Here is a 25345-nt window from a genome sequence, read left to right as displayed (position 1 = left end):
GTGAGACTCTGTCTAAAAAAAAAAAAAAGAGTAGAACAAGGAGTTTGAACTATCAATGGAGATAACTCACTACCTTTGGACCAGCCTTATCCCAGTCCTTTAAGCCTGGTCCAGAATTCCTAATCCTGCTTGTCAAGCCCTTCAAAGTGAAAAGTGAAATGCCATACCATCTGTATAGCTGGATGCTTACCTCCCACCTCTCCTCTCCCTTCCAAAGGTTCCGATGTCATAGGAATCTACACTAGACGGCTTCCTGTGTGCCGGGCACCGTGGTAAGCACTTCCCATGCATTCTCTCTAATCCTTACTACTTTGGGGATGTAAGCATTATAATCTTCTTTTACAGATGAGGAAGCTGAAGCTTGCCACTGCTTAGTAGTTAAGAGTATGGGTTTACAGCCAAACAGACCCTGGACTGATTCTCAACTAGCTGGGGACCTTGGGCATGCTACTTAATTTTTTTAACCTTTTTGCGCATTTAGAAGATAAAGATAATATGTAGATAGATAATATAGATTATATAGGCATTTTATATATATATCTTCTATATTATGAAGGTAATACGGAGTTGTGATAAAAAATTAAATGAAATGACCAGACATAGTGGCTCACTCTTGTAATCCCAGCACTTTGAGAGGCTGAGGTGGGAGGTCACTTGAGGCCACGAATTCAAGGCCAGCCTGGGCAACATAGCGAGACCCCTTCTCTTTTATGGAAAAAAAAAAAAAAACTAAGAAAAATAAAATTAAATGAAATAACATGTAATTTCCTAAGTACATAAGTATGTGCTTACTATGTGCCAGACATTGTGCTGTCAGGAAATAAAAGCTCATCGCAGATGCTGTTATCATTATCATCATCATCATCCCAAAGTCACAGACTGAGTCTGTATGTGAGGTCCTGCCTGGCTCCAAAGATTGTTTTTTTCTCCTGTTGCTCCCAAGTTCACCTGTCCCAAACTTTCTGGCCCCTAAGTTTACTTCCTTGTGCTTTTCTCATTGTGCCATTTGTCCCTGTCTGGGCAGTGGGCTCAAGCTAAGGCACAGCAGTTTTCCAGTCCCTTTGAGCTACTGACCTCTTTTATGTCATTGACTGAACAGTTTCCGGTGGCTGGATCGTCTGTGTAAGAACTTGGACAATTTTTTCTGATTGTTACCATCATTGTGTTTACTGTGAAAGGGCTTCCTGTCTAGTTGTTTGTGTCAGCAGCATTGTCTAAATGAAACAGGAGTTGCAACAGAAGGGGTAGTCCTAGTCTTTTGGGGTCACAGATCACTTTGTGAGTCTGAAGAAATTTATAGACCCTCTCAAAAGAAAAAATGCACAAGACAAATACAAGCCCAGCATTTTTCATGAGACATTTTTCCTGAAGTCCACCCAGAGATCCCAGTTAACAGTTTCTGATCTGGAAGGCTATGTGCTCGTTTGTCACTGTGCTGCTCCTCATTCACAGCCATGGAGGGTGTAATGTTTCTGCAGGATGTTTGTATTTAAGGGTTGTTGGGCAACTTGGCAACGCTATACCTGTTTCATTGATACTATGTGCTGTTTGCATTTATTTCCCATATTTGAGATATGTATTCACACATGAGAACTGGCCTGGCCATTTTGATGAGATGTACCTGCTGATTTGCACATAAACTCAAGCCATTGCCTGCATCTAGAGGATAGACTGCAGAGGCTTTCTTGGCCCAAAACATCAGACTAGTAGGAATTTTATTGTGAGTTATAGACTGAAAAAGGGGATAAACTTAGCTTCAGCAGGGTTTAATCTTCTCAATTCAGGTAAATGTAAATCTCTACTTTTCATTGTAAACATTTTTGAAATTTCAGTCTTTAAAAAATGCTTTTTTTCCCCTTCCAAGTTTCAAGGTATGGGTTTGGGAGAAGGCAGATTACAAACACTTTAACTCCTCGACCTCAGACTTGCTTATGAGCCTCTCTTTGGAACATTTCCAGTGAACCGTGGAGCCAGCAGCCGTAGGCATGATGATCGCTGGTGCCGATGGCCCCTCCACTCCCTGCCTGGCTTTTGAGGCCCTACGGAAAGAAGGGAACCGAATCTTTTCATAAGGAAGGCCCCAGAATCCTTTCTCCTGCTGTAGCTGTGCTGCCAGTGTCCTCTGTAGATGGAAATGGAACTTGGATTTTGGGTGCCAGAACTGAATTCATCACAGATAAGATTAGTTGATATAAAGCTCTTTCTGATGAGCAGTTTTTCCTTCAGAGTTTTTCATTTTTGCTGTTTCTAAATTATACAAAGTAATAGACACTCGTTACAAAGGGAGGATCATAATACTCCATACCTGGTTTTGAATTCCACCTCTATCACTTATTAGATGCAGCCCTGGGCAAAATACGCACCCTCTCTGAGCCTTGATTTTCTCATTGAATGGGAGATCTAATTGTTTTACCTCATAATATTACTGTAGGGATTGAGGGATATTGGTATAAATATGCTTTTCTGAGAGTCTGGTGTGTATTTGTTTTTTTTTCAGTGAATTAATAATTGAGTACCTACTAAGAACCAGTCGCTGTTCTAGTTGATCTGGAACCAGTCGAGCAAAACAGAGAGTGTCTCTGCTCTCATGATGCTCACATTCTAATCAGAGGAGGCGCAAGAACACAAGATCACTTCAGTTATTAAGAAATTAGAACCCAGGGGTAGCATGAGAGTCGTAGGAAGGACCCCTTTGCATCGGATGGCCAGCAGAACCCTCCCTGAGGAGCTCAATGCTTTGTGACCACCCAGGTCCCAAGTTTTCCAGGACTCCTACTTTTAAAAACACTGCCCCTCCAAGTGTATAGGTCTCACTTTTGAGTTTGGAAAATCTGACCACATATTCTCTTGTTCATTAATGGGCTTCCCATTTAGAGAGTGAGTTCCTGGGGCAGGAGCGATGTCACAGGACCTTTTGAAGGTCTCCGGGCCAATGTGGACGACACTTCTCTTGAACACTCACCCAGTTGGGCTGACGTGAAAGCCTCATAGTGGGAGGTGGGGGGTGATTAGTTTCCAGCCAGAGCCCATTTTGCTCCACTGCTGCTTTGAACATTCTGGTTTCTAAGGTGCTGGAAGTAATTTCTCTCAGTGAGAGTGTGGCACACTGTCATCTTCTGATTCTCTGCATGCAGTTCTTCAATGGCTTGTTGAGGCTGCGTGGAAGCACAGAGGCCGGGGCAGTTCCAGCTCACACACTGGCATTTGAACTGCAGAGCAGTAAGCCCTACACCTGACATAACTGCATTGCCTTCTTGGGGTACGGTAAAGATTTTTAAATGACCATTTCAGCCTGCTGGGCTGGGCAACGGTGACCCAAACTGATGACTCAGGAAGCCACTAAGCAGAAAGGCAGGCTGCATCTACTCACCTGTCATGTCCATAGTTGACCTACTTTTGTTTGACCTTGATTTGCTCAGTGCAGTTAAAGATGCTGTTGTGAGTGTCCTTCTGCTACCTGATTTAAATAAAGCCCAACATGTGACAGCTCAGGGTCTTAAATGCACACACTACTTAGGCAGATGGACAGATGGGTGAGTGGTTAGCCTTTCACTTACCTCTGAATTGTAATTCTATCACAAGGAAAGGGCTTAATTTCAGGAACACGGAGTAATTATTTGAGACTAGATACAATGCCAAAGCAGCAGGCCTTGATTCCTTGCTACAGGGCAGCTTAATCAGGAAATGGCCTAGATGGCCGCCTTTCAAGTAGGTCCTTGCAGTAGCTTGGCAACAGGCACAGGGTCATAATTGGAAGAATTTGGCTCTGAGTGTCTGTGGGTGTTTACAGTGCACTATAGGGCAGGGCTTCTCTTATTTATAGAATATTTTGAGCAACAAGCAGCAGAAGGCTGAAAAGCCACTAAAATCTCGATTTATTTTTAACAAATTCCATTTTTCTCCTCATCCCAGAAGGAGAACTGAGTTATTAAAAAACAGTTAAAAAATACATCATTGCAGAGCATGCCATATCTAATTATGGGGTTGCCAGCATCGGCCTGCAGCCACATTTTAAGGGCTTCGTAAATCAACCATCCATTCAATCTGTGAACTTATATGACTCCTGTTCTCCATTTAGATGTAGAGCGAAATTATTGGCAAGTGGGTGCCGATCAGAAAAAGTTCTTCCTGCCTAATTTAGGAGATGGGAGGGATAAATATAGAATAGTATACTTATGTTCTCAAAAGGAGATAAAATCATTCTTCATTGTCCATTATACTTAGCTGCACAAACATCCATCCCATTGCACTAAATATCCACTTTAGGGTTTTCACACATTGCAATGGCAGTTCTGTGCTACTCAAAGGCGCAGTATTGTGATATCTTGCTGAGCCTAACCCTGAGTGATTGTTGCTCACATAGTCGTGAAGAGACATAAACCCAGTGCTTTTTTGCCTGTGTTGTCATAGTCTACTAGAGCTACAAGATGGGCCTTCAGAGAGACACTAGTTTTAAGTACATCTCATTGTAGGTGGGGAAGCGGAGGCCTAGGCAAGGGAGTGCCTTGCCTAGGGTCCCATTAAGAGTCATGGCAGAGGTGGGCTGGGGCGGCAGTCTCTGTGCTTCTCTTGGCAGTGCCCTGCTGTGCTCGCTGGAGCTACTATATTAAACAGATCTTATTTCTACCCTTCGGGGGTTCACAGTCTTAGAAGACACAGACACGAAGATGGCCAATCACCCCATGCATAAACAGACCAAGTTATGTGTGTATAACAGATTCGTTGAGTGGCGGAGAAAATGAGAGTGGGGAATTTTGGAATCTATTTGGATAGCAAAGCAAAGGTAACATCAGTTGCTTTCTGACCCACTTGGGAAAAGCTTGTAGATGCTATAAAGTTTTCTAATGGAAAAAGGTGCAGTATGTTTGCCACGTGTTAGTGGGAAGGTAAGCATGATGCAGTGGTGGGTGGCAGGAGGCAGTGAAGGTAAGTATTGCAACTTTGGAGGAGCCCTGGGAATGGACTGTTGAGGTGATTTCATAGGAATACCAAAGGGAGCATAGGACTGGGCCACAGGCCAGAGACAGGCAACCCCGAGTTCCCTGGAGTGCTCTGCCCTTTTCTGGGAAAGCAAGTGGGTGGCATGAGTGCTGTGTTCCCAATGCTCTGGCCCCACCCCTGATAGGAGAATAATAACTGGTCATGGTGGGTTTGGGTTTTTTCTGACCCTCTGTATCTTTGAGTAGCGTTCTGGTAGCTAATATCAATGGACTGGTGCCAGCCTGTGTGGTGAACCTGCATCTTTCTTGCCCTGGGCTACATGTCAGGCACAGTGCCTGAGCCAGAGTGGGCTTTGGGGAGTTACTTCTCTTTCTGAGGCTGGGAGGGGCAGAGGGACGAAGGGAAACCTTTGCTAAGGAGGGCAAACTGTGAAAGCCTCTGGAGAAGTCAGCTGTTGGGATGCCAAAGGCCAGGGCTTTTAGAGGATGTGAAGAGGCCAGGCGGGGTTGGTCTGGGCCTAAACTAAGGCTGTAGTGGCCAGCATGGAGAGGAACAAGTGAGGGGGAATGATTATGGGTGAGGAAGATATACTAGGGTTTGGCTACAGACAGACAACCAACCAGAGAGTAAAAGACAGTGACATGCTGGGACATGAACCACCTACTACAGAGAAGGTCAGAGGTGGGGAGGGAGGAATTGGGGCTATGGGCAGATCCAGCAGCTGGGATCCAAAGTTGGAACCCTTGGGTTATTGAATCCATTCTTTCTGAGAAGAGATGGTTCATCTTCCTGCCTACGGAGTTCCTAGCCGGACTGGACAGTGGTTCTCAAACATGGTGCCAGGTGTTGCCAGATAGGAAACAATTAGTGTGCCCACAGAATGTCCCCAAGGTCACCTACACATAATTTTTTTTCCTAATCTTTTGATACCTACAGCCACTTACCCGCTTTTGAGTTCTCAGAGTTGAGAATATATAAATTAGCAGTAACAACTACACAGGAAATACTTGGAAAATGGCTGATGAACTTTAGTTTGGAAATTTCATTTTTTTCTTGGATCTGGATTATAATTTCAATACAAGCTAGCAATTTTTCTTGTTGATAAAACAGTTTCTAGTTTTAAAATTGTTTCTGTAGTTAATAAAGGTAACACTATTTCATGATGTAGGCGGCCCCAGCTCTGAATGAATTTTCACAAAGCAGATTCCCCTCTTTCTCTCTATTACTTCTTGCTCTTGGACATTTCACTATGTTCCAGCAACTTTTCCTGTGTGTGACTCGGCCAGGAGACTGACTTGGGTAAGATCCAGGTCAAGAGGTTGTGTGGGTGGGTTGGAGACAAGGAGGTGCTGAAGAACACTAAAACCTTTGCCTGAGAGGAGGCTGAGAAGTAGCCTGTGAACTGGAATGACCCCAGGCTTCCTATCACGGTCACAGCCCATGGAGTTGGCAGACTTGATCACTCTATATTGTGTGCCCCCAGATAATAATGGCATTAGTCATCGATACTGTCTTTTTTTTTTTTTTTTATTTGAGAGAGTGAGTCTCAGTCTGTCGCCCAGGCTGGAGTGCAGTGGTGTGATCTCAGCTCATTGCAACCTCCGCCTGCTGGGTTCAAGTGATTCTCCTCCCTCAGTCTCCCGAGTATCTGGGATTACAGGCACATGTCACCACACCCAGCTAATTTTTGGATTTTTAGTAGAGATGGGTTTTCGCCATGTTGGCTAGGCTGGTCTCGAATTCCTGACCTCAGGTGATCCTCCTGCCTTGGCCTCCCAAAGTGCTTGAATACAGGCGTGAGCCACCGCGCCCAGCCATTACTCTTTAAATCGTCCAAAGTAAGAAAATGTTGATAGCTTGTCACAGCCCTGTCATTTTACACATTCCCTGAATTATTGTCGGGCACCAGCAGGTGTTCTAGAAACACTTTTGGTTCTTTGAGCCATTACTGGTCATTCCTGTCCCCACTGCCACCACCAGATGTGGTTCTGAGAGTATTAAGTAAAAGTTTTGAAGGTTGTGTAAAGACTGGTGCAAAGTCCATCCTCCTTCCTTCAGGCTGATCAGCCACACCCTGGCTATCAGCATTTATTTACTTATTTTCAAAGTGACAGAATGGTCCAGTGGGCAGGGGCCTAAGGGGTCACTTCCTCTAGCCACCCACCAGTGCAGGAGGATCCCATCTGTGCAGTGGCTGCCTGTGACAGGCAGTCCGCTAGCCCCACTCGGACATCTCCGCACCAGACATCCTGCTCCCGCTTTATGGACATCTTTGGCTCTTAAAAATCCTCCTTTATTCTGACCCCAGATCTGCCTTTTGGCAGTGTTTCCTTAGTGACCTAGTTCTGCTGTTTGTAGCAACACCGAACAAAGGTCCGTAGGCATGGCACAATTCCACTTTAGAAGTTTCAAGGTAGTGCTCATGGACCCACGTCCTTTCCCTCTCTACCCGCTCTATCTCCCTCCACAAGGTTTATGTTCTCCAGTGCCTTCAGCCATTCTTTCTATGGCATGGCAGTCAGTATTAATCCCAGTAAAGGTGACATGTATCCAGAGAGTGCTTGCCATGGGCCAGGCACTGTTCTAAGCTCCGTACATGAATTGTCTTATTTATGACTCAAAATCACCGTGTGAGGTAAGCCCTGTCATCATCCTCGTTTTACCAATGAGGCAACTAAGGAACAAGGGCTCACATCTTGTCCAGAGCCACACAATCAAGCAGCAGAGCAGAGATTTGGGGCTGGGCATTGTGACTCCAGAGCCCATGCTCTTAGTTATGGTGCCAGAATATCTTACAGCCTTTCCTGCATAATGCTAAAAATAAGCCTATGGTGCACTGGACTTGGGCTGGTCCTGCTTTAACTTATTGTGCAAGAAATCATTTGACAGGAGCCTTAGTTGAACCATTTTCTACGAAACCTTCAGAATTTGTTTTGACAGAACAGACTGCAGGGCAGAGGCATCTGCCCTATCCCCAACAAATGGATTCATCCTGTAGCTCTGCCAGGCCCTACAGGGTTCATGAAATGGTGACTTTAGATCGAGGTGACAAATACAGGGCTCTTGATGTTTTCTTTTCCTGAATATGGTGCCTGAGCAATAGGTTTCTTGTTTAAAGTGCTTAGTCATGGTTTTATGGCCAGAAAGTAGGAGAGAGGTACCTAAGAATTGTAAAACTGGGTCACCTCTTCAAGTGCCTAATCCAATATTCAGTCTCAGAGAACAACTCCAGCAGTTATGGGGGTGGAAGGATGTGATGACCACCTACCCTCCAAAACTGGGATGTAGGTGCCAAATACACATTCTCCTGAAATGATCCCTGGTGCCTCTAGCCAGGCTCTTCCAGGAGTCTAGAGAAAGATGGCCCATGACTTCATCGAGAGTCTTTGCTTCCCGTGCTCTGGGATGCCTGGGCTTTTCTGGCCAGAGCCATATACTGACAGGACCAGAAGGGCTGAGATGCTGGGATTGAACCATCTTTCTCTTTGTGAGTTGCTTTTCAGATAGCACACATTCCCGTCACTATTTTCCAGAGACTTAAGCAGCAAAGTGAGGGACCCTGGGGCGTCGACTCAGAGACCTGGAGGGGAGCAGCTTGAAGCAATGTAAAAAGCACTGGGTAAAATCTGGTTTTGCCAAAAATAGGGCTATGAGAGTTACTTCACCTCCCTGAAAGGTAATATCTTTATCTGAAAAATGGGGATGATAATAGTACCAACCCAGAAGATTGACAGGAGGATTAGATGAGATTCTGCATGGACATAACACTGCTTGGCACAATTGTCTAGCAGTGAAGAAAGATAAATATGAGAATAATAACTTCCTTCTTCCTCCGCTATCTATTCCTTCTCTTATTCTAGTCCAGTCTGCCATTGGGTTTTCTCTGTTGTTTGGGGTAAATATCTAACCTCTCTGCCTCTTTTTGTCTGTAGAAATGCTACCGGTTCTGAGTGGGTACGTCGCGCCCCCTATAGGACATCATGGGAATGTGTGTGGGTGATCTGGCTGTCACAGCGACCCAGACGAGGCTTTATTGGGGGAAGAAGGGAAGGCAGGGGTGCTAGATATAATGCTTGGGGAACAAAAGATTGCCCAACACCAGCACAGTTGCCTGATGCTCAGTGCATTCATGTAGGCAAAACCCTGCTTAAAATTATCCGAGCCTGGAATCTGACTCCAATTAACACATAAACACAAATAATTTTTGCATGTTTTTAGTATATACTGAATTTTCTAGGAACACAGCTACCAAGTATGTAAGATTTGCCTATTTGTTATGAATAGGTGCAAGCATTTCATATGTCTTTCATGATGTTTTCTGGTGTAGCAGTGCCTCAATACTTGCATATTGATTTACATATCGTCTTAGTTTTTTTTTTTTTTTTTTTTTTTTTGAGACGGAGTCTTGCTCTGTAGCCCGGGCTGGAGTGCAGTGGCCGGATCTCAGCTCACTGCAAGCTCCACCTCCCGGGTTTATGCCATTCTCCTGCCTCAGCCTCCGGAGTAGCTGGGACTACAGGCGCCCGCCACCTCGCCCGGCTAGTTTTTTGTATTTTTAGTAGAGACGGGGTTTCACCATGTTAGCCAGGATGGTCTCAATCTCCTGACCTCGTGATCCGCCCATCTCGGCCTCCCAAAGTGCTGGGATTACAGGCTTGAGCCACCGCGCCCGGCCTGTCTTAGTTTTAACTATATTTCCTTTCTTCTTTGTATTACAGTTAGGGCATTATATTGATTATTTTTGGAATTATAAGTGTTGTAAGGTTATATTGTTTACAGATTTCAAGAGAGCTAAGGACATATTTAAAATATTTTTATTGCGTCTTTGAAAATATGAGAGAGCAAGAGAGAGAGTGTGCACATGCACACACATGCTTACAAATTAGCTAGAAAAATTCTAAGACAGACTTTAAATAAAAAGAAATGGTTTCATATCTCTTAGAAATGTCCTTTTACATAAGGATATGTAGTAGAAGTCCAAATTTTTAACTGCATTCATTGTCAGAGAAATGAGGTGTTTTGATGTTTCCCCTGTCCCTTTTAGAAAATATATAATCCTAAAAGAGCCTGAAACAGTTTCCATTGTCATATTTTTTCATTTTTGCCATCTCTATTTTTTTCACTCCTCCCACCTGTGCATATATATATTTAAGAAGTCCCCATATAGACTTTTAAAGAAAGAAAAGCCAGCCAGGCTCCCCACTCTTTACTAAGTTTGTTTTGATTGTTTTGTGGCCTCTACCTGCACCTCAGTCTGAGTCAGACTGACTCTGGGAGCTGTGGCCAGGTCCAGGGGAAAGTCAAGGAGGTAATGAGGCTTCTCATGGGGGTAACTTGTAGGCCAAGTTGGGTGGGTGTAGTCAGTCTACCAGAAGCATCCTGCTCAAGCCTGGGCCTCTACCTGCCCTGAAACCTGAGGGCTCTTCAGTTGGACCACAAAGGTCTGACATCCAGGAGGGTCCCCAGGAGAGAGCAACTGTCACTAGGGAACATGCTGCCCAGCACTGACTGTACTGAGCAGCAATGTTGTGCGCCTGTTGGGTTGATGCCATGGATAGCCAGGTGTTCAGAACTGAACACAACACCTAAAAGGCAAACACAAACTGTGTATGTGCCAGTGTCAGATGCTGCCTTGGTGGTCATGTGTGGGCTGGCAGTAAGCTTTTGGTCCCTTAACACTCACTGTGTTGGAAATTTCCCAAGGCTTTCATCTAGGGTAGCTGGTGTGTGATTTCCCTGTCCTTTGTTATTCCTATCTGGAAACTAGTTGAAGTCTTTTCTATGATGTTGATATAGTTACAGAAAATCTGAATACTTACCACTAAGTTTTACAGTTCTGCTTAGTTCAAAAGTAACACAACCTCATAAGAGAAAGTTTGAAACAGGTAGAGAAATTGAAAGATGAAAATCACTACCCATTGTCTCAGCCCACAAAGACAGCTACCATCAGCATTTCTGTTTACTTCCTTTCAGTCCTTTCTGTGTTTATGAAATTTTATTATATAAATAATTCATGTCCAATATAGAAAAAGATGGAAAATTGAGAATTATAATGTTAAAACAAAAATGACCCATCTCACCAGTTGGAGATGTCTTAATATTCTGGTGAATTTTTTCTTGTCTTTTTTCTGTAGACACATAAGAAGATTGGGAAATATTGTGTATATAAGTTTGAATCCTTTTTCACCAATGTATATCAATGTATATCAGTTCACTAAGATTATTAAATGAAATAATCATTTATTAATTGAATAAAAATTTATTAAATGTATATCAATTTTTATCTGTTGATATATTAACAGATACCAGTGCATGTCTATTAAAAGAGTACTATGTAAGAGATGATATTCTTAAACATAAAATTTAATTTAGACATGAAATTACTTTGTCAAAAGGTATATCAGTTTATATTCAGATATACAGTGTACTGACCTGCCCATTTACCACATCTTCACTAATACTGGTATTATCTTTAAAATAGAATCTTCGCTAATATGAGCAGTGAAAGTGGCATATTATCTATTAAATTTTGACTGTTATGAGATTGAGCATGTTTTTGTATACTTACTGGTCTTTGTGTTTCATCTTTTGTGGTTTCCTATTCATATTCTTTGCTTAGTTTTCCACTGAAGTATTTGCTTTTTTATTGATTTATAGGAAATTTTGTTTTGTTTTGTTTTGTTTTGTTTTAACTCAGAAAAGGTAGTATTGCTTCAGTTGTCACAGAGCTTTGGAGTCAGACAGACCTGAGTTTGAATCCTGGCTTTCCTACTTGTGAACTGAGGAATTTCAGGCGATTTATCTGACCCCTCTCAGAATTAATTAGTTCTTCTTTGAGGACTAAACAAAACAACACTGACTAGCATGAAAAAAAAGCCTGGTGTGTGGTTTCTGCCACTAGTTTTTGTGTTGTTATTTTTGTTGTGATTCCTGCACTATTTTCTCAGAAAAATGACCTTGAGCTCTACGACTCATGCCTGTTCAGAACCACAGAAACATGATACTCACTATATCCAAAGCTCAGAAAAATGAAACTGAAATCACTGAAGTTTGTGGGTTTTTTTTTTTTTTTTTTTTTTAATTCTTCTTGCCAAAAGAAGACAAATGAAGGGAAAAAAACAAGCTGATTTCGTTTTCATTAAGAGGAACTTGGGTTATTTCTGGGATCAGGCAGGATACATTCAGACCAACATGTTAGATCTAGGGCTCGGAAGATCCTGAGACTCGTTATAGATTACATCATCTTCCTCCAAGTGCGCTTGCCAGGCAAATGGACAAGTGCATTTTAGAAAGGTTTTCAGTTGTTCACGTTTAAACAAAAAGGATCTCCTGGCTTTTAGTTAACCCATTGAACAGATGTGCCATTCCACCAGCGCACTGGTTATTCACGTCCTTGGTACTGATTTTTGACATCTTTGCACCGTAGGTGGGGGAGGGATGGGTATGAGCCTGCCCTGCTCTCTTTCTCCTACTTGGGACAGAGCTGTTGCTTTTATTTGCTGAGTCACTGAAGCAACAGAGCATGTGCAGAGTCCCAGCCCGGAGTTGGGCATATCTGGGTTCCAGTCCCTGCTCTGGCCCTTCTCAGCCGTGTGATCTTGGACTAGTTGCCTTACCTCTCTAAGCCTCAGTCATCTTCTACATGATGTCGATGCCTCCCCCAAAAGGTCGTTATGAGGACCGAAGGAGACATGTCGAGGCAGGAACCATCCTAGGCACGTGTTTGATGCTCAGTAAATGGGACGTGGTCAGTGTTCAGAGGGGCGGGGGTGGCCGGTGACTGCTCTATTTCACCTCCACTCACAGCAGCAGGGCCTGTGGTGTCACCTAGACATCTCATAGGCATCCCACACTGAACATGTCCCAAACCAGCAGCTCCTCCCTGGATAGGTGGATGGCGTCCAGGGCCCTCTTCCTACAGCTGTCACATGGGGCATGTACCTGGAAAGTGGCTTTGCCCCCTTGGCTGGGGGCCTTTGTGCAGTTCATGGACTGGGAGTCACCCCCATGTCTAGACCGTCAGGAAACCCATTGGCTATTCCTTTAGAGCATACCAAGAATCAACTTCTCAGAACATACCAAGAGTTGACTTTTTTCACCCCGCCATGGCCACTCAGACTGACTCCTCTTACACCTCACATCCCATTGATCAGCACAGCCCCTGGAAATATGTCTAGAATCCAGCTGCTTCTCATCACCCCCACGCCTAATACTGAGGGCTGAGTCACAGCATCTCTTCCCTGGACTGTTGTAGCTGTCTCCTAACTCAGCTTTCTGCCCTGCCTTTACACACACACACAGGGTGTCTTCTCACCACTGCAGCCGGATGTAAAAACTAAGAGGGATCATGTCACTCCCCATTTTACTCAGAGTCAAGGCCAAGATCCTTGCTGGGGTCTTCAGGCCCCCAGGCCTGGCCCTCTGACTGCACCCCTACCTTCCTCAGCTGTCTCCTCTCCCTAGTCCCCACAAGTCACTGGTCCCCTAGCACTGGGCAGCTCCCTGCGGCCCTGTTCACCAGCTGTCCTCTGCATGGAACACCTCTGTCGCCTCTCACCTCCTCCTGTCCAGCCTCCTTGGGGCCTTCCTGACTGCCTCCCTCCCGTGGTCTGCCTCCTCCCCATCTCTGACTTTCCTCCTGAGCACTCACTGCCACCCAGCACCCGACTGACTTGTTTGGTTTTCTTGCCTTCCTCACCAGGAGGTGTGCCAGATGAGGACAAGGATTTTTGTGTCCCTACGCCCATCCCCAGCACTGCCGTGGAGAACAGTGCCTGGCACTTGGATGCCCTCAGTACATATTTGTTGAGAGATTAATGAGTGGTCGTGGGCCAGCGCACCAACAGTGTCTTCGTTGTTACCAAATAGTCCCGATTTAAAATTTGGCTACTACATGCAGTTTGTGGTGGAAATTTACTCAAATTACCAATTCTTTCACTGAAGAAATTACCTGGTATATGTGGGTTCTCAATAAACTGTGTTGGATTGCCTCAAGGTTTTGGGGCAGTGGTAGCCATCCGAGGCCTCCTTGCCAGTCAGCCAAACCCTGTGCTGGGTGGGACATAACAGATGCCCCCAGCATCCTTAGCTGATGTGTCACCCCAGAATCCGTGGGGCAGCCCACCCCTCAGCAGCAGCTGTCACCCTGCTGGGTTCCCCTTCTCCTCCTGTGGGCTTCGTCTCCCTAGGGAAGTCATTGTCCTTGCTTTCTACATCTTATCTCCCTGAACAACTCCAAAATTCTGTTATTCAGATCCCACTGACCTTTCTCATTGCCCTAGTCCAAGCTTTTCGGAGCTGTCTCTGTTTTATATTAAAACAAAGCAGTTGGACTCTTAAAACTCCATTCACTTTTCAAATTATTTTGAGTCCTCAATGCTTCCTGCTACAAAATGCTGCCCTCTGGAATGCCTTCCAGACCCACCCCCAGGACACCTGTAGCCTTCCCTGCAGCCATTCTCCTCGACTCCTTCCTCGTTCCCAGAGGTCACTGTCCTGGATCTCTCCAGCTTTAAGTTCCTTCATGTCCTCTTGCCACCTCTGCTGTCACCATCTCTGAGTTCCTGCATCCCCAAGATTTCAACCTGAGTTTGCATCTCCTGACATCACTTTTCCCAGCCTTTGCCCTTTTCAACCAGCACAAGGCCATCCACTTCCATGGCTATAGTGGGCACCACTGAGCATGCTAGGTGTTTTCTTATATTCAACTCATTTGGTCTGCGCAACAATCTAGTGCAGGGAATCCCCCCCTTTTACAGATGAGGCATCTCTAGCTCCTGGAGGTCACCTAACTTTCCTAGGACATGTAACTAGTAAGTGGCAGGGCTGGAATTGGAACCTGAGAGGCCCTGCACTGACCACCATCCTGCCCTACCTCTCCTCAGGCACCCAGAATCCCCTCACTCTGTTGTCAAAACCCACTTCTCCTGCCTTTCTGGTACCTGGGGGAGAACCCTCAGCCTCTTCTTCTGCTGCCACTTGCTTCCTCTTCTGTCAAGAAGGTCCCATACCTGGCCGGCCTGCTCTGGAGACATGCCCGCTGCCCGGCCCTGCCAGGAGGCTCTGCTGTTGTGCAGGCTTCCCGCCCCACACATCCCTTCCTGCCTGTCCTGGGGTCCCACCACCCTGCTTTGTAGTTGGCCTTGCTCTTTACTGTGGTAAAAGGTGTAGGCCGTTCCATCTAAGATCCTATAATATTCCCTTTCTCTGCTGTTGAATGTTCTTCCCATTCTCCCCACATTCTCGAAGAAGGCGTGTGGTTTTCTTTGCGTCTCAGCCCGCCCTGAGCTCAGCCCCTGCCGCCTGGCCCTGCCTGTCTTGTTGGCAAACCCTAAGCCCTAGCCAGAAACACAAGCACCTTTCAGGTGCTCCATCCTAACTCCACCCTCCCTCACACCGGCCTCTCTCCCTTTGCCACCAAATAACAGCAGTGCATTCTTTTGTTTCCTTTAGAACAAGATGCAGATGTTTTCCAGAATTTTCTTCAACTTCAGGCAGTAAGTTTGCTGGTGAAAGGAGTGTTCCTCCCCTGAGTCTGTAGAACCAGGCTCTCTCCTCTTATTCTGTAGCAATTAAAGACAAGGACAGGCAGGAAAAAAATGAAAAGAAATAGGAGCCAGGTGGATGCGCCTTCACTTAGCTGGTCCTTGAGCATGACTTGTTGATCCTTCTTGCTTCCATCAGGGATTGTACCCTGTGCCCTCTTTGAACGTAGGGGCGTGTTGAGACCAAGGGTTGGGAAGAGAGCTTTGGCCTCACCAGCCTGGTCCCCAGAGTGGAAGTGGCAGGACTGGAGGGATGTGGCAGACAGAGAGCGCATATTGCCCCCGGCCTTGCCCCCACATGTGGAGTGCTAGGTGCCGGGGTGCAGAGGGGAACAAGGCCTGGACCCTGCCTGGGGAGAGGAAGCACCTGGGAGTTCTCTTTGTGGCTTCAGATCCCATGTTGTCCTCCAGGTAACGCAGACCATCTCTGGGGTCTAGGCTGGGGGAAAACTCTTGCAAAAAATTCCTGGTTCTGGGACGGGCCGTGGGCTAAATGCATAGGGTCTGCATGAGGGGCATAGGACAGTGCCAGGCCAGTGAGCATGCACTAGGCAAAGGAAGTGGCCAGAGACCACTCAGAAGAAAAAGTGGGACATGAACCTCAGAGCCTGGGCTGCTTTCAGAGGAGCCAAGAGGCTGGGAAATAAGCTCTTTCTGGTGAGGAAATCAGCAGGGGGCGGGGAGGGTCACACAGGAGGGGACTCCTAATCCTGAATGGCTTTGCAGAGCACGGTTCCCCTTGTGTGCCCCATGGAACCCTTGGCTGTTAGACGTGAGGTGATAAATGGTGTGTGGATGCATACACTTGGGACTCAGACTCCACTGCCCTTAGACCTTCACCCTCCATGGGCCCATCTTTAAAGGTCCAAGAAGCCTTGCAGAAGAAACACCTAACTATTGAACCCAGCATTCCCTATACGTATTTGGCCCCTGATTTTTCCCCCCAGATAACATCATTACAATCCTGTGGGATTAGTGTTCCATGGCAGAACTTTGGGAAGTACTTTTTGAAGAATTTGTAAATCCCTGCACCCTCTGGACTGTGCCCATTTCTTAGTTTGCATGGAGGCTGTGCTGCACAGTGGACGGAGTATGGGCTTTAGATGGGACTGGCCTGTGTTTAAATCTTCCTTCCCATTATACAAAATCACTGATTTCGATCAAGTTACTTACCCTCTCAAACTTAGTTTCCTTATCTGTAAGATAGCGGATGAAACATTAGCTAGTTGTCTTATGAGACTGTTGTGATGGTTAATGGGAAGATAATAATGACACTTACAGAGGGCTTGTTATGCTCCAGACACCATTCTGAGCACTTTATATAGCTCACTTTTCACCACAACTGTGAGGCAGGTAATGTTATCCTTATCCTACAGGTCGGGTCAGAGACCAGTGACACATACAGACTAAATGTTGTGCCCAACATCACACGGCTGGTAAATGTGGGACCTGAGATTTGAACGCTAGGCACTCATACATGATGGGGTCAGGATTTGAAACTTGACCGCCATCTCCCATCAGAGAGCATGCTTTGAATCACTATGTTATAAAGGGTCTAGAGCAGTAAAAGCACTAAGTGGTATCAGTTCCCTTTTCAGATGCTTCATGGAAATGTTAAGGGGATTGATGGTTCCTGGGACTCCAACTCATTCTGCAGTCATTATAATCAGCCCTGTTGAAAGAGTAATCTCCTCGATCTGCTTGCCAACTCAGATGCTCCCATTGTGACCATTTTGTTTGCTCTGCTGCCTCATCCTGGGCCACTTCAATTTGGGCAGCTGCTCAGTGGTCAGGTGGAGTCAGGCCACTTTCCACAGCTGTCTCATCCGTGGCCTGTACCTCCACATCCAGGACCAAGAGTCCCCCCCAAGGATGCCCAGTGGGTTGGTAGCTTGTTTTCTTTCTACACCTCAGTGATGGACTTGGCAAAGGGTTCAGAAGACATCGCTTTTATCATTCAGCAAACCGAGTGCCTTTACTGAGCTAGGTGCATGCCCTGGGGGAACTAGTCCTGTTTGGTGACTTAGTTAGATCTCTGAATCCCTCTACCAACCCTCAGTAGCTGTCTGGGAGACTGGGATTCTGTGGACTTTCCTCTATCAACGATATTGGGGTTCTTTTCCACAAAGACCAGCCTTGTTTTGATTGACATAGTGCCCCAGATTTACAAATCTTACTCCTTGCGGGATCCTCTCAACTGATCAAGCCCCATAGCTCCAAATGCCGTCTCCTTGATTGATGTTTAATTTGGGGATCCACAAGCATCTAGAGCTACCAGTTGAATTTGGGTACCCAAGGGCCACAAATGGGCCCTCCTCACACCCCAACACCTGACAACCAGCACCTTTGAGACTGAAGTACCACTGCATATACTGCTGTCCTCTGCTCAGGGCATTCTCCCTACCAGCCAGGCCACCCGGCAAACCCCTGCAACACCTCCTAAGACCTCTTCGCTGGTCCGTTCTCCTTTTATTAACACCTCCTCAGCACCCCTCCACACACACCCAAGCCCACAAACAAATCATTTTTTCGTCTGTTCTGCTCTTGTACCTTACCTATGCCCCACTGCTACAAAAAAAGCACGCCTTCCTCAAGACACTTGACTGCCACCTGCTGGAGAGTTGTCATCATGACTCAACAAATATCTGCCACTTCTAAACCCCCAGGCACCTCTGGAGTAGGGCAGTGCATTGCTTGTACAGCTGTAAACATGGCTTGCCTGTGAATTGGTCATGCTGACATGTACTTATTAAAACACTTGTCCCTCTAGCTGGACTGAGGACATCTTGAATGTAAGGACTGCTGATTTCTGTCTTCGTCCCCATTGTGGTTTCTGCTAGGGGCTAGAGAAATGCTTATTGAATGATCCTTGTGCAAACACCTGTTACCTTAGGTTCAAGGCATCTGCTGACATTCAGTGAAGGTTTTCTAAATCTGTTGCAAAGCAAGGCTCCCCACGGGCGGTCACAGTAACCATGGAGGTCGGGCAGGACTTGCAATGGGGACAGGACCCCATCAGCCTCTCACCTCTGCTCAGAGGCACCGCCCTCTGAACAGATCAGAGCATGAACAGGTCAGAGCAATTCAGTGTTCACTCCCTCTGCAGACATCAGGGCAGGCACCATGTAGTGAAGAGTGGGGCCAGGGGCCATCTGCATGTATGTTTGGGCTGGGGAAGGAGAGCAGTATTTCTGGAGCATGTGCTGTGCTCAGGGCCAGCTCCCTGTAGGTAGGTTGTGGGAAAGCAGAGGTGGCAACTCACGCACCCCTGCTGGGGATTGGGAGTTTTGTGGAGAAGTAGATCAGTAAGCACACGGATACCAGACAGAGTCGTCAAGGGTGTTGATTCACTATTGTCCCTATTTTCCTAAGCTCGCCACATCATGGAAGGCTGCTACCCAAGTGACATTCTGGGGCTTCACCAAGTGTTTTAACAGAGCTCCACCCAGCTGTCACACTAGGGGTAACACTGTGGGCCAGAAGGAGAGGCAGGCCTTCACTGGGGTCCCATTTTAAAAAGGGGGAAGGCCTCTGTTCTTTTATAACACTTGTTTTCCCCAAGCCATTCAGCATAGTATTACTCAGGTCCCATAGAGAGAACCTTCCCAGAGACAGCTCTCCTTGCTCAGGCCTGTCCTGATGAACTCCCTGATACACTTCCAGGTCTTAAAAGAGTGAGAGCCAGCATTTCCCTCTCTGCCCTGGCTGCCAGGAAGCTCAGAGATAACTTGTTTGCTCAGTTCCTGTGGCTTTCCTGACCCAGGATTTCTTTTTCTTATAAATTCTCCTTGTTCCTTTTCCAGGAATGCTTGCTTTTTATGTTTTGTTTGTGTTGCTTCTGTCTCTGTATTATACTTTTGGGAGGTGGTTTTTGGAGGCAGGATTGGCAGCAATGTGGTAGTTAGAAGCACCAGCAGTAAAGCTGGACACACCTGGGTTTCATCCCCACTTGCTAGCTGTGTCATTTTAAGTAAGACAAGTTGCCTCTTCAGTTCTTAGTTCCTCACCTTGAAAATTGGGATAATGATCACAATGAATGGATAGATTATTGTGAAGATTAAACTTGTTTATTGTAAATGCCATTGTTTCCTGTTCCTGCTCTTGGATCAGGCTTGATCTGTGGCTGTAGAATCCTAGGCTTAATTTCCTTCTTCCTGCCCGTGTCTGTCACCATATGATGAGTTGTACAATAGCACTGACTACAGGACCAACCATCCTGGTTTGTCTGGAACAGAGGAATTTCCTGGGATGCAGGACTTTCAGTGCTGAATGGGAAGGTCCCGGGCAAATGGATGAGTTGGTCACCCTGGTAATAAACAACCTCAACATTTCAGTGGCTTACTGTAGCAAAGGTTTATTTCTTCGTTGTGCTACTGTCCATCCAGGGCCTTGGCTAAAGGAGGAGCCTCTATCTGGGAAATTGACGGTCTTGGGCAGACAGAGGAACACATGTTAAAGGTCCTTTAGAAGGCTGTGGCTGTGACTTCTGCTCTCATTCACTGGTCGGGGTCAGTCACATGGCCAGCCCTGCCACCAGGCTGTGCAGAACCTTCCCACTGGGTGGGGTAGCTCAGCCTGGAACACTGATCCACTCTGCCAGGCTCACCTTTCTGTTCTTTTGCTTTTTAAGGTGCTGGAGCAGGGACCAGGGAAAGGAGAGTCACCTGGTCTGGATTGGGGGTCTTGGATGTGATCATCTTCCTGTAGATAGTGGGTATGGGTTTCTTGAGGGGCAGTGTTCAGCTTTACCCTGCTCTGCTCAGAGGAGCAGCTGTATCTCCTTTGGACGCCTTCTAGTGGTTGATGCCCTCACCTTTCTCAGCTGCCAAGGCCTCTCTCTGCAGGGCAGGCTGGGCTGTGACTTCTCTTCCACCCTCCTTGCCCCTTCCTGTGGGACCCCTGAGATCCTTTCGCCATGCTCCTCGGTGGAATGGAGGGTGCCCTCACATTCTTCCAAGGCATCCTGCGCAAGTCCCTCCATGCCCTGCTTTCTCTGGCGGTCCAGCAAGACTCCATCTCACCTTGGGGCTCTCTAGCTCAGAAGTGGGCACACCTGCAGCCCCTGACTCCAGGACCACAGGCCACACTCTCCCCAGAGCATCCTCACCACATGCCATGTGGATGGCCGGGTCAGGGCGCCCCTCAGAGCCCACCGTTGGCAAGGGTACCCTCTCAAAGGCACCTCTTTTGGCTCAAATCCCTTTTGGAAGTAGCCCAGAAGAGGCTTTCTTTTTTATCTTTTGTTGTTTTATTTATTGTTCTTGCATCTAAGAATGCCTTCTTGGGCAGAAAACAGTTTCCCAGAAATAATGTTAATTAAGTGTCACAACTGGTTTAGCTTCCTTACCTTGTCTAAGCATGCAAGAGAGGCTTTTGAGGCTGGGCGTGGTGGCTCATGCCCATAATCCCAACATTTTGGGAGGCCGAGATGGAGGGATTGCTTGAGCCCAGGAGTCTGGGCAGCATAGTGAGACCTTGTCTCTTCTAAAAATAAAAAATTAGCTGCGTATGGTGGCACATGCCTGTAGCCCCAGCTACTTGGGAGGCTGAGGTGGGAGGATCACTTGAGGCTAGGAGTTCTAGGCTGCAGTGAGCTATGATCACACCACTGCACCCCAGCCTGGGCAACAGGGTGAGACCCTGTCTCAAAAAAAATTAAAAAGGCTTTTTGATTTTTGTTTTGCAAAAGTACCAAAATCTATTAGCATTTATTATTATTATTTCTTTAAATTTGAATATTGGGAAAATTGATCAAAATGAGAAATTTCATATGGAGTTTAGTGCTTGAAATTTGGATCCTTCATCTAAATTTCAAGGAACTCAGGGCCGGGCCTGGTGGCTCATGCCTGTAATCTCAGCACTTTGAGAGGCCGAGATGGGCAGATTGCTTGAGCCCAGGACTTTGAGACCAGCCTGGGCAACATTGCAAAGCCTCCTCTCTACAAAAAATGTAAAAACTAGCTGGACATGATGGTGGTGCACACCTGTAGTCCCAGCTACATAGCACACTGAGGCAGGAGGAAGGTTTGAGCCCAGGAGACGGAGGTTGCAGTGAGCCGAGATCATGCTATTGCACTCCAGCCTGGGCAACAGAGCAAGACTGTCTCAAAAAATAATTAAATAATTAAGTAAATTTCAGGGAACTCAGAGAACGAGAAAGGACATGAAGTTCTTCATTTATTTAGCATTTGTTGAGTACCACCTGGAGTGAGGCATGAGACCAGGCACAGGAGATGCCTATAAATAAGGCCCTACCTACCTGAAGCTTATGGGTGGTGGAGGAGACACGCCTACAAGCAGAGAATGGCCACAGGGCATGAAGGAACCTGGGCAGGAGCTGCTGCAGGAGAGCCAGGGAGAGAGGATACAGCTCTGAAGGCTTCTCCAGGAGGTGTGCCTGCAGGCACAGGAAAGGAAAGTAGGAGTTTATCAGGTGACAGGGTGGTTGAAGGGAGCCACACCTCCAAGAAATGTGGGCCCAGCAGAGGCAGGTGGTTCTGGGAACTATCATCTTCAGTCTGTCGGGGGCTTTGGGCAGCAGATGGGAGGGTTGGGCTGAAGATTAAGCAAGGCCTGATGTTTCCTGCTGGGGGGGCGGTGAACTTTGTCTGGAAGACTTAGGGGGAGCAGTGAAGCTATTGCAATGGTCTGAGCAAGGGGGTGTCCCGCCTCTGACCACAGTGGGGAGGCAATGGGGCTGGAGAGGACAGCAGACTGAACAGAGGCAGTGACAAGGAGCTAGAAGGAAGTGGCTGGGCCCATCCCTTAGAGGGCTGTGTGGGGGCTGTGGGGTGTGGGAGGGAGAGAAGAAGGAAGCCCAGGGTAGGTTCTGGGTTGCTAATTTGGGGGCTGGGAGGATAGCATGCGACCTAAACAGAGAATCAGATTTAGATGGAATTACGTATATTAAGCCTGGGGATTTCACATCCATTTGCTGCTGCTTTACCAGTTGAGGCTCAAGAACGAGAAGCCCAAAATTTCTGGTCACATTATTTGCATGTGCCCAGACTGGGGTTAACAGAATCCGAAAGTGAGGTTTCTTGAATCAGATTGCAATGGGGAATGAATGCCTTGGGAGGCTGGAAGCAGTTGTATTTGCAGATATTCATTTGGAGATCTCTGTAACGATCGAGGCAGAGATACCCCAAAGACTGCAAGAATTAACCAGTGAAATTTGAAATGCCAAAATTTTTGCTTCAGAAAGGTCAGGAAAGCCCTGTTTAAAATCTAAATCTTGCCATCTCAAGGCAGTGCAGGGATGGATTAGGAGGATGTGGGGTGACCCTTTTCTTCCTTTCAGAGCCAGTTCCTGCCAGACACAGGAATCCTCCACATGAGTCATAGGGTGGACAGGAGACCCCTCAGTCCTTTCAGTAAGTGGGAGGGCAGCACTGCCACGTGGCTACCATGAACCCTGTTTCAGAATTTCTTTCTTTCTTAACTTCGTATGTGCCCAGATGCACTTGAGATTCACTGATGTTTTCTTTAGACCGAGGAGCTTGCTTCAGCAGTTCGCTTCAGGTGTTGGCTCTGCTGGCATTATGTTTCGGCTTAATGTTTTCTGAAGACTTGTTTTCTGTTGTTTTTCATTGTTCTTGTTGTCTGGCTTCAGGCCACTACCTTCAACCTAGCAAGAGCTAAGTGGTGTCTTCAGCAGTGAGGTAGCTTCTGGAGGCTACCACTCTCTTGCTATGTGACTTTGGCTAGTTTTTGCACCTCTCTGTGCCTCAGTCTCTTCTGTAAAACGGAGAACACAGAAGTGTCTACCTCATAGAGTTACTTTCAGGTTTCAGTGAGTTAATCTACATGAAACAATAAGGATAGAGCCTGACACAAAATCACACTCAGCAAGTTTTCACAATTATGATTACTTGACCCCGTAGGAGAAATAAAAAAAAAAACACAACTAACTTTCTTCTAGGGACATGCCCAAGAATCCAGTTTTAGTAACTTTGAAGGCATTGTTTTTCACAGAAAATATCTCCTGCCAGATTTTTTTCATGTGTTGGCAACTTAGCTTTAACAAGAAGCTGAAGGATGGCCAGGCAGCAAGGGGTGGTAAGTGCCGGTAGAATGTGACGTGCTCGCCCAGCCTTCCTCCCTGTAATTAGGAATCATGAACCATCTCCACTGTCTCCCTTAGCTACTAAGAGATTTTTACACTTACGTACCTCAAAGTGACCTGTCTGGGTTTTCTTTTCTTGTGGCCCCCACTGTAGGTTTTTGGAAGAAGCTGACCGCCTGAAAAGAAATTATAAAACATGAAAATCGCTTTGAGGTGACCAAGTCCAGAGGCCCCTAACTCCTCCCAAGCTGGATCTGGGGTGTAAGAACTGTAACTTCAGGTAACAAAGTAGTATCCCATTCCTGCCCCCTGTGAACTGATGATTATTGGTAGCTTGCATGGCAGTTCTTCCTTTAGGAAGCGTAGTTTCTTCCAGGAACTCTGAAACTTGGGATATTCCACCTCATGCGGTTGTTTGACTGGTCAAAAAAGGGAGTGGGGGATTCTGGAGGTACTTCATGTCTGCTGCGTGGTCCAAGGGGACCAGGGCTCCATAAATCACCAAGACCCTGAGGGCGGGGCTCGGTACTCATTCCTGGCCCTGCTTCTGTAAATGTTAATGACAAAATAACAACAATGTCACCCACCCAACAGGGTCTTTAATATGATTAAATAATCATGAAATACTTCTTGAGAGGTAAATCAGAGAGAATAGCTAGGAAATTTCTGAAAATAAAGAGCGGTGAGAGAGTATTTGTTCTGCTAGCTATTAAAATGTATTCTAAAGTGCAGTCATAAAAACAGTATGGTACTGTGGTGGAAATAACTAGATCAGAGGAACAGAGTAGAGAGTCCAGAAATAGGTGATAAATCAATAAAGGTGTATTTCAGGTTAGTGACAATGGGATGTATGAGCTAGCAAATGGTGTTAGAAAACATTTCCTATCCATTAGAGGGAAATAAATTCCTAAGCTTAGATAGTATATCAAAATAATTTCCAAATAGCATTAAATTAAAAAAATCATTAAAATCTTAGGAAAACAGAGAATATTTATATTATTCTGGGTAAGAAAAGGCTTTTAAAACATGTCACTTTTGGTGCCACATACAAATATCGTAAACAAAGTTAAGCAAAAGGGTGGAAAAAGTGTTGGCAACATCAGTGATGAACAAATTAATATTCTTGGTATACAAATTTATTCTTTCATTCAATATATCTTTATTGAGCACTTAGTATGTACTAGAAAGTATTCTGGGCACTAAGGGCACAGGGAGTAATTACTGTGCCTGCTGTCCTGGTGCTTAGACCCTGCTGGAGAGGACAGCCAATGAATATGGGAGATTGTGGTAGGTCACATGTTGACGAGGGCTAAGGACAAAACATTAAGCAGGGGGCTGGGCTAGGGAGGCTTGGCAGGGTTTGCATTATATGGCTATTCAAGGGGGCTTCACTGATGAAATGACATGTGAAGAAAAAGGGAAAGTCATTGAATGTCGAGCTGATAGGATTTGCTGATGGATTGAATTCAGGTTGTGAAAGAAAGGAGTCAGGATGGCTTCTAGGTTTGGGGCCTGGCAACCAGAAGGATTGACATAGGAATGACTGAGAGGCTTGGCTTGGAGAGAATTAGAGTTTTGGTTATGGATGTTTCAGTTTGACATCTTTCTTGTATATTCAAGTGAGGACGTCAGGGAGGTGGTCGGCCATAAAAATCTGTAATTCAGGGTGACATCTGGGCTGGAGATGTAAACTTGGGAGTTGTTACAGTGTTTATAGTATTTGAAGGAATGACACTAGAGCCCCTGGAGAGCGTGTGTAGATAGAGAAGAGGGCCCAGGACATCCATGTGACCCT

At 46.1% G+C, this 25345-nt stretch overlaps 1 protein-coding gene and 1 long non-coding RNA gene across 22 annotated transcripts in view; one reads left to right on the top strand and one right to left on the bottom strand.

Moving 5' to 3' along the window:
* Window positions 1-25345, top strand: part of BMAL1 (basic helix-loop-helix ARNT like 1) — a 109831-nt gene that overhangs the window by 48860 nt on the left and 35626 nt on the right. For 13 of the 21 annotated variants that reach the window (XM_024794461.2, XM_011750031.2, XM_011750028.2 and 10 more), the window contains 2 exons: window positions 218-272; window positions 23705-23830. The gene's annotated coding sequence lies outside the window, so the exon portion shown is untranslated. Of the gene's footprint in view, window positions 1-217; window positions 273-15417; window positions 15438-23704; window positions 23831-25345 lie in introns of those variants that run through there. The other 8 variants (XM_011750032.2, XM_024794460.2, XM_011750030.2 and 5 more) reach the window with 2 other exon arrangements.
* On the bottom strand, window positions 1910-3682 carry LOC139357505 (uncharacterized). Its single transcript, XR_011610807.1, has 4 exons — window positions 3558-3682; window positions 3371-3457; window positions 2963-3155; window positions 1910-2039 (listed from the first exon to the last, which is right to left on the bottom strand). It is a non-coding gene; the product is annotated as an uncharacterized lncRNA (long non-coding RNA).

This window comes from Macaca nemestrina, chromosome 12, assembly GCF_043159975.1.
Source record: "Macaca nemestrina isolate mMacNem1 chromosome 12, mMacNem.hap1, whole genome shotgun sequence".
In the NCBI taxonomy this organism is placed as follows: Eukaryota; Metazoa; Chordata; class Mammalia; order Primates; family Cercopithecidae; genus Macaca; species Macaca nemestrina.
The sequence above is the reverse complement of the archived record's forward strand: the minus strand, read 5'-3'. Positions and strand labels throughout refer to the sequence as shown.